The 14927-nt window shown below is 41.5% G+C and overlaps 1 long non-coding RNA gene across 1 annotated transcript; it reads left to right on the forward strand.

Moving 5' to 3' along the window:
- The first annotated feature begins 4471 nt into the window (after window positions 1-4471).
- Window positions 4472-13906, forward strand: LOC118516318. The gene is made up of 2 exons (XR_004907844.1): window positions 4472-4654; window positions 11778-13906. It is a non-coding gene; the product is annotated as an uncharacterized LOC118516318 (long non-coding RNA).
- The last annotated feature ends 1021 nt before the right edge of the window (window positions 13907-14927 follow it).

Genomic DNA, 14927 nt, shown 5'->3' on the forward strand with positions numbered 1-14927 from the left:
CATCGTGTTAACTGCCACCCATCCTATGGCAGTTCTCTTAGCAACAGCATATCACCTCCGGTTATTACATGCCGGACCGCAACTTTTGCTAGCAACGCTCCGACAACGATTTTGGGTGATAGGAGGAAGAAGTCTAGTGAAATCAATCTACCATCGCTGTCTTCAATGCTTCAAGGCCAAACCAACATTAGTCCAACAAAGTGTTGCAGATCTACCGGAGTCAAGAGTGACCCCAACCAGAGCATTCTCCGTTTGCGGCGTTGACTACTGTGGGCCATTATTCATCAAATCAAATGTTCGGAATCGCGGTCCAAGCAAGGCGTATAATGCAATTTTCGTCTGTTTCTCAACCAGAGCTGTACATATTGAATTGGTGAGCGATTTGACAACAACCGCATTTCTATCAGCACTTCGTCGCTTCGTAGCACGCAGAGGAATGGTGAAGGAGCTGCACTCAGATAACGCTACAACGTTTAAAGGAGCAGCAAATGAACTACATCGTATCTACAAAATGCTGAAGCAGAATGAGGAAGATCGTAAATCCATCTTCAATTGGTGTGCGGAGAACGGCATGATATGGCGTTTCATACCACCGCGAGCTCCCCACTTCGGCGGGCTCTGGGAAGCAGCGGTCAAGTCAGCAAAACATCATTTACTGCGAACCATAGGGACAACAAGTATAACCTACGAAAATATGCTTACATTGTTAACACAGATCGAATCCTGTTTAAACTCGCGACCCTTAGTTCCAATGTCAGAAGATCCGTGTGATCTTGAAGTGCTCACACCAGGCCATTTCCTCATCGGAGGTAACATGCAATCTGTTCCCGATATTGATCACACTAACATTGCGTCTAATCGTTTAAACGAGTATCAGTTAGTGCAACGCTATGTACGATCTATTTGGCAACGATGGCAAAGGGAATATACACAACAATTACAAGCACGATCGTCGTTCGGTAGCAGGTCAGTAGTTGAGCTTAAAGAAAATCAGTTAGTTCTTATACGAGAAGATAATGCTCATCCCACCGAGTGGCCAAAGGGGCGCATTGTTAAACTCCATCCCGGCAAGGACGACGTCATCCGTGTCGTCACTTTACGAACGGCACCTGACAAGTACATCGTGCGACCGACAGCACGACTAGCATTGTTACCTACTACCTCACCTGAATAATAATTCGAACACGTTTGTTTATTAATTACTCTAAAGAATTTCATTCTTGGTGGCCGGAATGTTCGAATTACGAAAATGTTTATAGGGTAGAAATGAACCATGATGAATTTGTAAATGAACTCTAATTAATGCATAAGAATAAAGGACAATTGAATTCACACTCGCAAAGAAACCAGACGTGTTACATCTATCGCAAGACAATCACGATATCACATCCAGTAAATTCTCTACAGTACTGTGGTCGGACGAATCCAAGTTTAACTTGGTTGGTTCGGACGGCAAACGTTGGGTGGACGGCGAGTCCAAATAAAACCGCGTTCAGACCACAGTACACTGTGAAAACCGTGAAGCACGGAGGTGGCAACATCATGGTCTGGGGTTGCTTTTCGTGGCATGGTGTTGGTCCAATCTTTTGGATAAAAGATGCAATGGATCAACATCGCTACGTAGAGATACTGCAGAACGTGATGTTGCCACATGCGGAGTGGGAAATGCCATTGAAATGGCAATTCCAGCACGACAACGATTGAAAACACACGTCGAGGGTAGCTCGACAGTTTCTTTTGGACCAGAAAGTTGTCGTGATGGAATGGCCTGCACAATCAGCGGAACTTAATCCAATCGAGAATCTGTGGCGAATCGTGAAGTCCACGCTTGGTGCTACCGGTTGCAGGAGCAAGGAGGAGCTTTGGCAGCAGATACAGGCTGCGTGGTATGCGATACCGAAGGAGACCTGCCAATCGTTGGTAGAATCGATGCCTCGAAGGGTCAGGGATGTTTTGAGGAACAATGAGCATGCGACAAAATAAAGATGTATGCAATGTTCAATGAATGACTTCAATATATAGTTTTCAAAATTATTGAACTACATAATTTCAGCACTGGTGGTCCTACCATTTTGACAAACAGCGTAAGGCCGAATTTTCATAACAAAGCTTCAAACCTATACCAATCTTTCACAAAGATTGTTCCCTCTGTAATAATCAATACTTTCTCTCGATGTTTACTCGTCACTGGTTTATTAATTAATCCCCCTGAATACCGCCAATGCCTGCTTTTATAACCTCCCACTGTGGCCTTCCTCTCTCACACAATTCCTCTCATTTCACAAACGTTCTCGTCCCTTCTCTTCAGTCTATGTTCTCTTCTCGCTTGCATGCTACACTGCTTGTGTGCAACTTTACTCTACTTAGGTGCCAAATAAGTGTTTTAATAGTTAACTGCACTCATTTGCTGAGAATAATCACTGTTTCATCAAATAATGTTCAACGAAACATCAAGGTTCTACCCCTTTGTCCGACACTGTAAGTATGTATAAGATAGTAGCCAACGTTCGGGTACGTTTTCTTACGTGTTTATTAGTACAAAGCCTTATGCCAACTGCTCGTCGTTTCTCCGTTCAACCTAGTGTACCGAGAACGAGAGTGTGTACTTTACACTACCACTCATGTAATATCTTACTTAAGATTATACAAGACGATTCATTACTCCTCCGGGGGTACAAAAAGGACGTCCTCGCCCGACGTCGCCGTTTACTTCACAATTGTTTTGCCTACGCTATACTAATAATACATTGATATTTCGAATCGCCGAACAGGAATATCTTGCAAAACCATGAAAAAATGGTCCAAATCTAATAATAATAATTACTTTAATTACCTACCTTTACTATTAAGATTGTATTCACCGTTTGTGAATCTTAATATTATTTCCATCTTTAAATGTTAGATTATTATCTGTCCTAACAGTCGCAACTTTGTACGGATCTTTATCTTTAGTTAATCGTTGAGAAGATTTTAGGAAAATTCCATCGTTAGGGGCTAATTGATTACGCTTCAAAAGATTATTATGTTTGTTTTCGTAGTAGATTTTATGTTTCATTAAGTTATGTTGCACCTGTGTGTGCAATTTCTCAAAGTTCAAAGCAATGTCTGCAGTATCCGTAACAGATTGTGAATTGATAATTATATCACGATGTTCAGTAACAGAATGATAAGTGTTATTGTAAATATCCGTTAATACATTAAGCTGTTCTTCTAATTTTAATGAATTGTATTTGTTTTTCAAAGTTCGATATAATTCAATCAAGGTGGAATGAAACCTCTTCACAGTGCCATTTGATGTTGAGCAACTGGCATAATGAATTGTTATATCTAAGTAATTTAAAAATCCAACGAAATCTATGGATACGAATGCAGGCTCTTGATTGCAAACAATCATTTTAGGACGGCCATATTGCCGAATGTGTTCTGTTCTTGCAGTTTTTAAATCAATTATCGTTCTGGTCTGAAAAGGGATCACGTTAGCAAACTTGGAAAGGAATCTACAATCGTTAACGATTTAAATTTTTAAGAAAAAATATGTCGATATGAACTCGTTCAAATGGTTCTGTTTCAAAGACAGATTGACGTATCAATTTCCGGGGCTTTCGATCGCATTTGCTTAGTTTGCATATATTGCATGACGCTATGAATGTTTTCAATTTGCTGTGCATTTTTGGGAAAAAATAATGTTGTCCTAACCGCAGTTAATTCTCTTTAAACCCTCTATGCGCCGTTGCGCGAGTTTCACGAATGATTCTATCTTGTCTTCGTCTTCGTCTTCGTCAATAATTTCTTGGAGGAGCTAATTGGAAATCACGAGTTTAAATATTCTTCCAAAGAAATATTTTTTGAATGTTTCCTGTATCTGTTGTATCATCGATTCAGGCGATTTGATACAGTTTGTTCCCTTCGAGTTTGGATATGTTTTAAAAATAGTAACAATATCTTTTTCTGCAAAACGAAGCTTGCTGTTTGTATGTTGTTGTTTGTAGAGTTTTGAGAGACTTTGGGTCTCTTGGACCTCTTTCGTCTCTTACCTGTAGTATTGTTCTCGTTTTTTGTTTTGTATGATATAAAAATGAATTTTTGGTTATTGTACTATAATTGGGAAAAAAGTGAAATTTAAAGTATAACGGGGATAGGGAGGATTAATAGTGTGAAAAGTTGTTTAAGGTAACTCAAGCCCCTGAACCTTGGTTGCACCAGACCAAAGGAGAGCTTGGAACTAACTCGTTTGTATGTTGGCTTTCAGTTTCATAATGTATTCGGGAAAAGAGAGTTCTTTCTGCATACTGTGTGGGAAATTGTATCGATCCGCCACCACATTCACTTTAAGTTCCAATTGTTATCTAAGCTTCATACACAGCTTCTCACAGTTGCACGACTTTGGCTCCTCCGGTGATGCCATTTTCGATATCAGACTGTTTATTGATGCTCATCCTAACGTTAGCAACATCACTGTCTTTATGGACATACACTATTTCATGCACTTGAAAGAAAATGTTCATTCTTTCCAAGTATTCACGGGAACACTCCCCCATGATAAAGGGCTCTATGTCACCGATTAACGACTTGTTTTTTTTCTTCTGATTTCAGACTCGCCATTTATACGCAGGCCGAATTTTCCTCGTTGCCAAAAGTGGTGTTCTTCAAATGCGTGAGTACACTTTGACCTCTCGTTTATATCTGTATTTCGCTCTGATAATCTATCTACGCATACATCTCCATTTAATACTAATACATCCACTACTAATCGTAACACTTATACTATTAAAAACACTCTGCGTAAATTTTAAGATTTTGCAAATTTTCTCTTGTTTTTGCATTTGCAATGAAACGAAATGATGCACTAACGGCTCCTGTTTCAGATTTTAAATGTTTTTATAACAACAAAGCTTTTTCTAAATATTTTTCATGTTCAATGGTATCCGCTTGTCACTAGATCTTCCATAATTGTCGACACTACTAGAGACATAATTGTCGACAAATGTTTTTGCGATGGTAGCTGCTGACATATCTGCCATTGGGTAACGCTCTGGCCATCTTGTAAATCTATCCACTATTGTGAGTAGGTAACACATGTCTACCGGAGGACCAACGATGTCTAGGTGGATTTGGTCAAACCTGCCTTTCGGAATATCAAAAGTTTCCAATGGCGAGTGAGTATGGCGTGCTATTTTGGCCTTTTGGTGTCCATTCTCCCACGTCCTTGTTCATGAATGGCCAGAAATAACGATCGGTCATAAGCTTTCTAGTAGCCCGAATGCCAGGATGTGAGTTATTGTGGATCCCTTGCAACCATGTAAGTTCATGGTGAAATCTTGCACGTGTGGTATAGGGTATCGATCGGGTGTGGTTATTGCGTTCAGTCGTCGATAATCCCCACATGGTCGCCAGTGGTAGTGTGAAACCGACCGGTGTGTTGTAGTCAGGGCGCTCTATCAATGATGGGTATTGTCTTAAAACCTCACCGAACTCAATTGCTTCCATAGAAAAATGTTTTGGTGCGGGAGTGTCCACTGTCGCAATAGTAGTCTTTGACACCAGATTTGTAGTTGGAACAATTAGGCGCCGCTCCTTAAGATCAACTAACAAACCGTGTTTGTGAATAAAGTCAGCTCCTATCATCAACGATTCACAGCTGCTATAACGAAAGTATAAGAGAAAGACCGCCTCAATCCAAGAGACACCTGTATTAACTTGGTGCCATACGTAGAAATGGTACTATCGTTGGCTGCAGCTAATACGTGGTCAGTTGGTTTGGCTACAGTGCCTACTAAATTTTGTAGAATGACGGATACGTCAGCTCCGGTATCTATATGGAATGTGAATCTCATCATTGATGAAGAGACGAGGTGAAGAGCTTAAAATTGCTCGTGGGCTATCCCTCAATGCTTCGGAGCAAATTTGTTGTTTTGAAGAGATAAATTGTTCCCACCCTGCGTTGAATTAAAATAGCAAGGAATGATAGACTTGTTCGCGTTCCGTCATAGCGGGCGTTCTCCCTGTTGTGAGGCTGTGTTGCTCGTATATTGCGATTCCCCTGCGCTGATTATTAGAATTGACAGCCATTTGGCGAATCATGTTTCGTAGCTCCGATATTTCTTAACGAATATCGTCAGTCGAGTAGTTTTGAGAAAAATGCTTTGGTGCATTCCATTGCGGAATCGCTACCTGTATTGGTGCATTCCCAGAGTGTATTGTATTGGAGTGCATTAGCTAAGGTTTGTTTAGGAAGAGCGCCTATTAGGTACGAGTATCGGGTGCGCTCCCTTGTAATTTGAGATACCTCAAACTCAGCCTCCGCCTGAGCAAGCCACATTTCAGGCATATCATACCAGAATGGGGGTAGTTTGGCGGAAATGCGCTCCACCTGCGGCACTAGTGTGGGTTTCTCTGCCATGCTGGCACTGGGCCTCTCAACTTCCCGTTCTAATGACATTTTAAACAATTCAAATTGAATGTGTTTGTAAGTCAAGATAAAAATTTTACGCAAAATAATATAATAAAAATTTAGGCGAAATAAAGTATAAAGGAAATACGATAGTGGAAAAAAAACATACCCGAAAATGAAATTGAACAATTTAGATAAAATAAAAGATCAAACTGCTAATCCTAGCACTTCTTTAACCCTCATAGTCTAATAATATAATGATATCATACTATGATTGGATCGAAAGATTGTAAAGTGTGTGAAGAAAAAAAAATAAACAGAGTAAAAGGAACGCGCTCATCGCCGATTGTAGAATCACCGAGTAGATGTTTCCCTTAACCGTTTGCTCCAACGGTTTTCCGGGGGATGCTGTGCTGGTGTTCAGCGGTTGTTCCGCTGAAGATGCTATGATGGTATTCAACGGTCGCACCGCCGTTCCGATGATGATACAACGATCCCTGCACTTGTGAGTTGCTGCTTACCGCTCTTCCGCGTCGTCGAACTTGCAGATGTGCTAATCGTCGAACTTCACTTGCTTATTGCGGCCTCTTCCAAAGTGGGCTTAAACGTCTCGCTCCCGTACAAACTTCGATGCACTGGACGTACTGCGACGCATGTACCGAGGTGTTTCGATATATGTGTGTGACGACACTGCAATTGCCTCGTGGTAGTTAGTATCGCCGACAGAGCATGCGATGATGATTATTTTCCTCGTGCGCCACAGGTGTGCAGGTGTGCGTAACGTGCACTTTGTACGTATTACGTTCGGCACCGCGTGGTCGCAACTCGGCGACGGATTTCCGATGAGGTACCGTATCCGTGCGCATGAGGTTGAGAGGTGTGTAAGTGTGCGTAGTGTGCTCTTATTACGAACCTTACCTCGTTAATGCCGTTGCCGGAGGAATCTGCGATGCTGTGCAGGATATACCTTTTTGTGTCAGCGTGTGTGTAGCGTGCGCTGAATACGTACTAAAGTACGTTCCCTTTTTGCTGCTGCCGGAGAATTTTGCTTGCGTGTGAATGCAAAGCTGTCCTAGCTGTATCAGCGTTGGCTCGTGTGTCGTAAGCGCATGATGAAAACAAACATGATAACTGCTTCAGTGGAAAGTTGAGGTGCCGTACCTGCCATAATTCGTTACCTGCCAGGCCAAGATCGCTAGAACTGGTCTAACGCGAATCTTACGGTAAGAACTGGTCTAAAGCCGTAACGGTCACTACAACCCTATTGATTGGTGTTGGTACGCGGCAGAGTTCAGTTTTTCAATTCTTAGCATTTTGCTTAGCTTTTATTGCTTAGTATCCGTTTTATTTTTCCTTTAATCTATATTACTTAAAAAGTAACATCAAAATATATAATAAGTTATTTCTGAAATTGTCAAAATCATGGGACCACTTTAAATTTCATGTATATTTAACCATCTTAAAAGTTTAGCTAAACACCGTCAAACGAAAATATAAACCATTTTAATAATCATCATTGATATGCACGCAAACTGGGATTAAAACATGCGCTATAATGCATAGCCACGCGCGGCCTTGAGTGCATCATGCGTGCGATTCCATTTTTGTGAAGCTACGTGACAAACAACACGTACGCACTGCGCTTACGAGAGGAGATAGCAGCATTCTCTTCGTGCTTATCACTTCGCTTCGGGTATAAAAGTAGCTCGTTTTGCAAGCGCGATCACCTTGTGTTCAAATCATCCAAACTGTCCACACGTTCATTATCACTGCGCATTACAAAAAAGCCACGTCATCGTTATGGGTCGCAGCAATCACGTTACAGAGGAGCAGCGCTCGCTTGCAAAGCGCCTGTCTGCGGCACTGCTTGGCCATTCAAAAACATTTGTTTTTAACGCGCTCCACTCTACTGCAACCAAGGGAGCAACGGGTCGGTCACGGAAAACTACCAATCGAGAGGATTCCCGGATCACGCGATTGTGCAAGGCCGAGCCATTCAAGTCGGCGAGGACAATCAGGGACGAGCTGAATCTGTCAGTCAGTAGCCGGACTGTTCAACGTCGGCTGGTGGAAAACCACCTGATTGGCCGTAGACTCTGCAGAGTTCCGCTGCTAAAACGGTGCCACGTCCAAGCCCGTCTGAGGTTTGCCAACGCGCATTACCCTTGGGTGGGCAATAATGAGACGAAGTGGCGCAATGTACTGTGGTCGGACGAATCCAAGTTTAACTTGGTTGGTTCGGACGGCAAACGTTGGGTGGACGGCGAGTCCAAATAAAACCGCGTTCAGACCACAGTACACTGTGAAAACCGTGAAGCACGGAGGTGGCAACATCATGGTCTGGGGTTGCTTTTCGTGGCATGGTGTTGGTCCAATCTTTTGGATAAAAGATGCAATGGATCAACATCGCTACGTAGAGATACTGCAGAACGTGATGTTGCCACATGCGGAGTGGGAAATGCCATTGAAATGGCAATTCCAGCACGACAACGATTGAAAACACACGTCGAGGGTAGCTCGACAGTTTCTTTTGGACCAGAAAGTTGTCGTGATGGAATGGCCTGCACAATCAGCGGAACTTAATCCAATCGAGAATCTGTGGCGAATCGTGAAGTCCACGCTTGGTGCTACCGGTTGCAGGAGCAAGGAGGAGCTTTGGCAGCAGATACAGGCTGCGTGGTATGCGATACCGAAGGAGACCTGCCAATCGTTGGTAGAATCGATGCCTCGAAGGGTCAGGGATGTTTTGAGGAACAATGAGCATGCGACAAAATAAAGATGTATGCAATGTTCAATGAATGACTTCAATATATAGTTTTCAAAATTATTGAACTACATAATTTCAGCACTGGTGGTCCTACCATTTTGACAAACAGCGTAAGGCCGAATTTTCATAACAAAGCTTCAAACCTATACCAATCTTTCACAAAGATTGTTCCCTCTGTAATAATCAATACTTTCTCTCGATGTTTACTCGTCACTGGTTTATTAATTAATCCCCCTGAATACCGCCAATGCCTGCTTTTATAACCTCCCACTGTGGCCTTCCTCTCTCACACAATTCCTCTCATTTCACAAACGTTCTCGTCCCTTCTCTTCAGTCTATGTTCTCTTCTCGCTTGCATGCTACACTGCTTGTGTGCAACTTTACTCTACTTAGGTGCCAAATAAGTGTTTTAATAGTTAACTGCACTCATTTGCTGAGAATAATCACTGTTTCATCAAATAATGTTCAACGAAACATCAAGGTTCTACCCCTTTGTCCGACACTGTAAGTATGTATAAGATAGTAGCCAACGTTCGGGTACGTTTTCTTACGTGTTTATTAGTACAAAGCCTTATGCCAACTGCTCGTCGTTTCTCCGTTCAACCTAGTGTACCGAGAACGAGAGTGTGTACTTTACACTACCACTCATGTAATATCTTACTTAAGATTATACAAGACGATTCATTACTCCTCCGGGGGTACAAAAAGGACGTCCTCGCCCGACGTCGCCGTTTACTTCACAATTGTTTTGCCTACGCTATACTAATAATACATTGATATTTCGAATCGCCGAACAGGAATATCTTGCAAAACCATGAAAAAATGGTCCAAATCTAATAATAATAATTACTTTAATTACCTACCTTTACTATTAAGATTGTATTCACCGTTTGTGAATCTTAATATTATTTCCATCTTTAAATGTTAGATTATTATCTGTCCTAACAGTCGCAACTTTGTACGGATCTTTATCTTTAGTTAATCGTTGAGAAGATTTTAGGAAAATTCCATCGTTAGGGGCTAATTGATTACGCTTCAAAAGATTATTATGTTTGTTTTCGTAGTAGATTTTATGTTTCATTAAGTTATGTTGCACCTGTGTGTGCAATTTCTCAAAGTTCAAAGCAATGTCTGCAGTATCCGTAACAGATTGTGAATTGATAATTATATCACGATGTTCAGTAACAGAATGATAAGTGTTATTGTAAATATCCGTTAATACATTAAGCTGTTCTTCTAATTTTAATGAATTGTATTTGTTTTTCAAAGTTCGATATAATTCAATCAAGGTGGAATGAAACCTCTTCACAGTGCCATTTGATGTTGAGCAACTGGCATAATGAATTGTTATATCTAAGTAATTTAAAAATCCAACGAAATCTATGGATACGAATGCAGGCTCTTGATTGCAAACAATCATTTTAGGACGGCCATATTGCCGAATGTGTTCTGTTCTTGCAGTTTTTAAATCAATTATCGTTCTGGTCTGAAAAGGGATCACGTTAGCAAACTTGGAAAGGAATCTACAATCGTTAACGATTTAAATTTTTAAGAAAAAATATGTCGATATGAACTCGTTCAAATGGTTCTGTTTCAAAGACAGATTGACGTATCAATTTCCGGGGCTTTCGATCGCATTTGCTTAGTTTGCATATATTGCATGACGCTATGAATGTTTTCAATTTGCTGTGCATTTTTGGGAAAAAATAATGTTGTCCTAACCGCAGTTAATTCTCTTTAAACCCTCTATGCGCCGTTGCGCGAGTTTCACGAATGATTCTATCTTGTCTTCGTCTTCGTCTTCGTCAATAATTTCTTGGAGGAGCTAATTGGAAATCACGAGTTTAAATATTCTTCCAAAGAAATATTTTTTGAATGTTTCCTGTATCTGTTGTATCATCGATTCAGGCGATTTGATACAGTTTGTTCCCTTCGAGTTTGGATATGTTTTAAAAATAGTAACAATATCTTTTTCTGCAAAACGAAGCTTGCTGTTTGTATGTTGTTGTTTGTAGAGTTTTGAGAGACTTTGGGTCTCTTGGACCTCTTTCGTCTCTTACCTGTAGTATTGTTCTCGTTTTTTGTTTTGTATGATATAAAAATGAATTTTTGGTTATTGTACTATAATTGGGAAAAAAGTGAAATTTAAAGTATAACGGGGATAGGGAGGATTAATAGTGTGAAAAGTTGTTTAAGGTAACTCAAGCCCCTGAACCTTGGTTGCACCAGACCAAAGGAGAGCTTGGAACTAACTCGTTTGTATGTTGGCTTTCAGTTTCATAATGTATTCGGGAAAAGAGAGTTCTTTCTGCATACTGTGTGGGAAATTGTATCGATCCGCCACCACATTCACTTTAAGTTCCAATTGTTATCTAAGCTTCATACACAGCTTCTCACAGTTGCACGACTTTGGCTCCTCCGGTGATGCCATTTTCGATATCAGACTGTTTATTGATGCTCATCCTAACGTTAGCAACATCACTGTCTTTATGGACATACACTATTTCATGCACTTGAAAGAAAATGTTCATTCTTTCCAAGTATTCACGGGAACACTCCCCCATGATAAAGGGCTCTATGTCACCGATTAACGACTTGTTTTTTTTCTTCTGATTTCAGACTCGCCATTTATACGCAGGCCGAATTTTCCTCGTTGCCAAAAGTGGTGTTCTTCAAATGCGTGAGTACACTTTGACCTCTCGTTTATATCTGTATTTCGCTCTGATAATCTATCTACGCATACATCTCCATTTAATACTAATACATCCACTACTAATCGTAACACTTATACTATTAAAAACACTCTGCGTAAATTTTAAGATTTTGCAAATTTTCTCTTGTTTTTGCATTTGCAATGAAACGAAATGATGCACTAACGGCTCCTGTTTCAGATTTTAAATGTTTTTATAACAACAAAGCTTTTTCTAAATATTTTTCATGTTCAATGGTATCCGCTTGTCACTAGATCTTCCATAATTGTCGACACTACTAGAGACATAATTGTCGACAAATGTTTTTGCGATGGTAGCTGCTGACATATCTGCCATTGGGTAACGCTCTGGCCATCTTGTAAATCTATCCACTATTGTGAGTAGGTAACACATGTCTACCGGAGGACCAACGATGTCTAGGTGGATTTGGTCAAACCTGCCTTTCGGAATATCAAAAGTTTCCAATGGCGAGTGAGTATGGCGTGCTATTTTGGCCTTTTGGTGTCCATTCTCCCACGTCCTTGTTCATGAATGGCCAGAAATAACGATCGGTCATAAGCTTTCTAGTAGCCCGAATGCCAGGATGTGAGTTATTGTGGATCCCTTGCAACCATGTAAGTTCATGGTGAAATCTTGCACGTGTGGTATAGGGTATCGATCGGGTGTGGTTATTGCGTTCAGTCGTCGATAATCCCCACATGGTCGCCAGTGGTAGTGTGAAACCGACCGGTGTGTTGTAGTCAGGGCGCTCTATCAATGATGGGTATTGTCTTAAAACCTCACCGAACTCAATTGCTTCCATAGAAAAATGTTTTGGTGCGGGAGTGTCCACTGTCGCAATAGTAGTCTTTGACACCAGATTTGTAGTTGGAACAATTAGGCGCCGCTCCTTAAGATCAACTAACAAACCGTGTTTGTGAATAAAGTCAGCTCCTATCATCAACGATTCACAGCTGCTATAACGAAAGTATAAGAGAAAGACCGCCTCAATCCAAGAGACACCTGTATTAACTTGGTGCCATACGTAGAAATGGTACTATCGTTGGCTGCAGCTAATACGTGGTCAGTTGGTTTGGCTACAGTGCCTACTAAATTTTGTAGAATGACGGATACGTCAGCTCCGGTATCTATATGGAATGTGAATCTCATCATTGATGAAGAGACGAGGTGAAGAGCTTAAAATTGCTCGTGGGCTATCCCTCAATGCTTCGGAGCAAATTTGTTGTTTTGAAGAGATAAATTGTTCCCACCCTGCGTTGAATTAAAATAGCAAGGAATGATAGACTTGTTCGCGTTCCGTCATAGCGGGCGTTCTCCCTGTTGTGAGGGTGTGTTGCTCGTATATTGCGATTCCCCTGCGCTGATTATTAGAATTGACAGCCATTTGGCGAATCATGTTTCGTAGCTCCGATATTTCTTAACGAATATCGTCAGTCGAGTAGTTTTGAGAAAAATGCTTTGGTGCATTCCATTGCGGAATCGCTACCTGTATTGGTGCATTCCCAGAGTGTATTGTATTGGAGTGCATTAGCTAAGGTTTGTTTAGGAAGAGCGCCTATTAGGTACGAGTATCGGGTGCGCTCCCTTGTAATTTGAGATACCTCAAACTCAGCCTCCGCCTGAGCAAGCCACATTTCAGGCATATCATACCAGAATGGGGGTAGTTTGGCGGAAATGCGCTCCACCTGCGGCACTAGTGTGGGTTTCTCTGCCATGCTGGCACTGGGCCTCTCAACTTCCCGTTCTAATGACATTTTAAACAATTCAAATTGAATGTGTTTGTAAGTCAAGATAAAAATTTTACGCAAAATAATATAATAAAAATTTAGGCGAAATAAAGTATAAAGGAAATACGATAGTGGAAAAAAAACATACCCGAAAATGAAATTGAACAATTTAGATAAAATAAAAGATCAAACTGCTAATCCTAGCACTTCCTTAATCCTCATAGTCTAATAATATAATGATATCATACTATGATTGGATCGAAAGATTGTAAAGTGTGTGAAGAAAAAAAAATAAACAGAGTAAAAGGAACGCGCTCATCGCCGATTGTAGAATCACCGAGTAGATGTTTCCCTTAACCGTTTGCTCCAACGGTTTTCCGGGGGATGCTGTGCTGGTGTTCAGCGGTTGTTCCGCTGAAGATGCTATGATGGTATTCAACGGTCGCACCGCCGTTCCGATGATGATACAACGATCCCTGCACTTGTGAGTTGCTGCTTACCGCTCTTCCGCGTCGTCGAACTTGCAGATGTGCTAATCGTCGAACTTCACTTGCTTATTGCGGCCTCTTCCAAAGTGGGCTTAAACGTCTCGCTCCCGTACAAACTTCGATGCACTGGACGTACTGCGACGCATGTACCGAGGTGTTTCGATATATGTGTGTGACGACACTGCAATTGCCTCGTGGTAGTTAGTATCGCCGACAGAGCATGCGATGATGATTATTTTCCTCGTGCGCCACAGGTGTGCAGGTGTGCGTAACGTGCACTTTGTACGTATTACGTACGGCACCGCGTGGTCGCAACTCGGCGACGGATTTCCGATGAGGTACCGTATCCGTGCGCATGAGGTTGAGAGGTGTGTAAGTGTGCGTAGTGTGCTCTTATTACGAACCTTACCTCGTTAATGCCGTTGCCGGAGGAATCTGCGATGCTGTGCAGGATATACCTTTTTGTGTCAGCGTGTGTGTAGCGTGCGCTGAATACGTACTAAAGTACGTTCCCTTTTTGCTGCTGCCGGAGAATTTTGCTTGCGTGTGAATGCAAAGCTGTCCTAGCTGTATCAGCGTTGGCTCGTGTGTCGTAAGCGCATGATGAAAACAAACATGATAACTGCTTCAGTGGAAAGTTGAGGTGCCGTACCTGCCATAATTCGTTACCTGCCAGGCCAAGATCGCTAGAACTGGTCTAACGCGAATCTTACGGTAAGAACTGGTCTAAAGCCGTAACGGTCACTACAACCCTATTGATTGGTGTTGGTACGCGGCAGAGTTCAGTTTTTCAATTCTTAGCATTTTGCTTAGCTTTTATTGCTTAGTATCCGTTTTATTTTT

This window comes from Anopheles stephensi, unplaced genomic scaffold (genome assembly GCF_013141755.1).
Source record: "Anopheles stephensi strain Indian unplaced genomic scaffold, UCI_ANSTEP_V1.0 ucontig272, whole genome shotgun sequence".
NCBI classification, from domain to species: domain Eukaryota; kingdom Metazoa; phylum Arthropoda; class Insecta; order Diptera; family Culicidae; genus Anopheles; species Anopheles stephensi.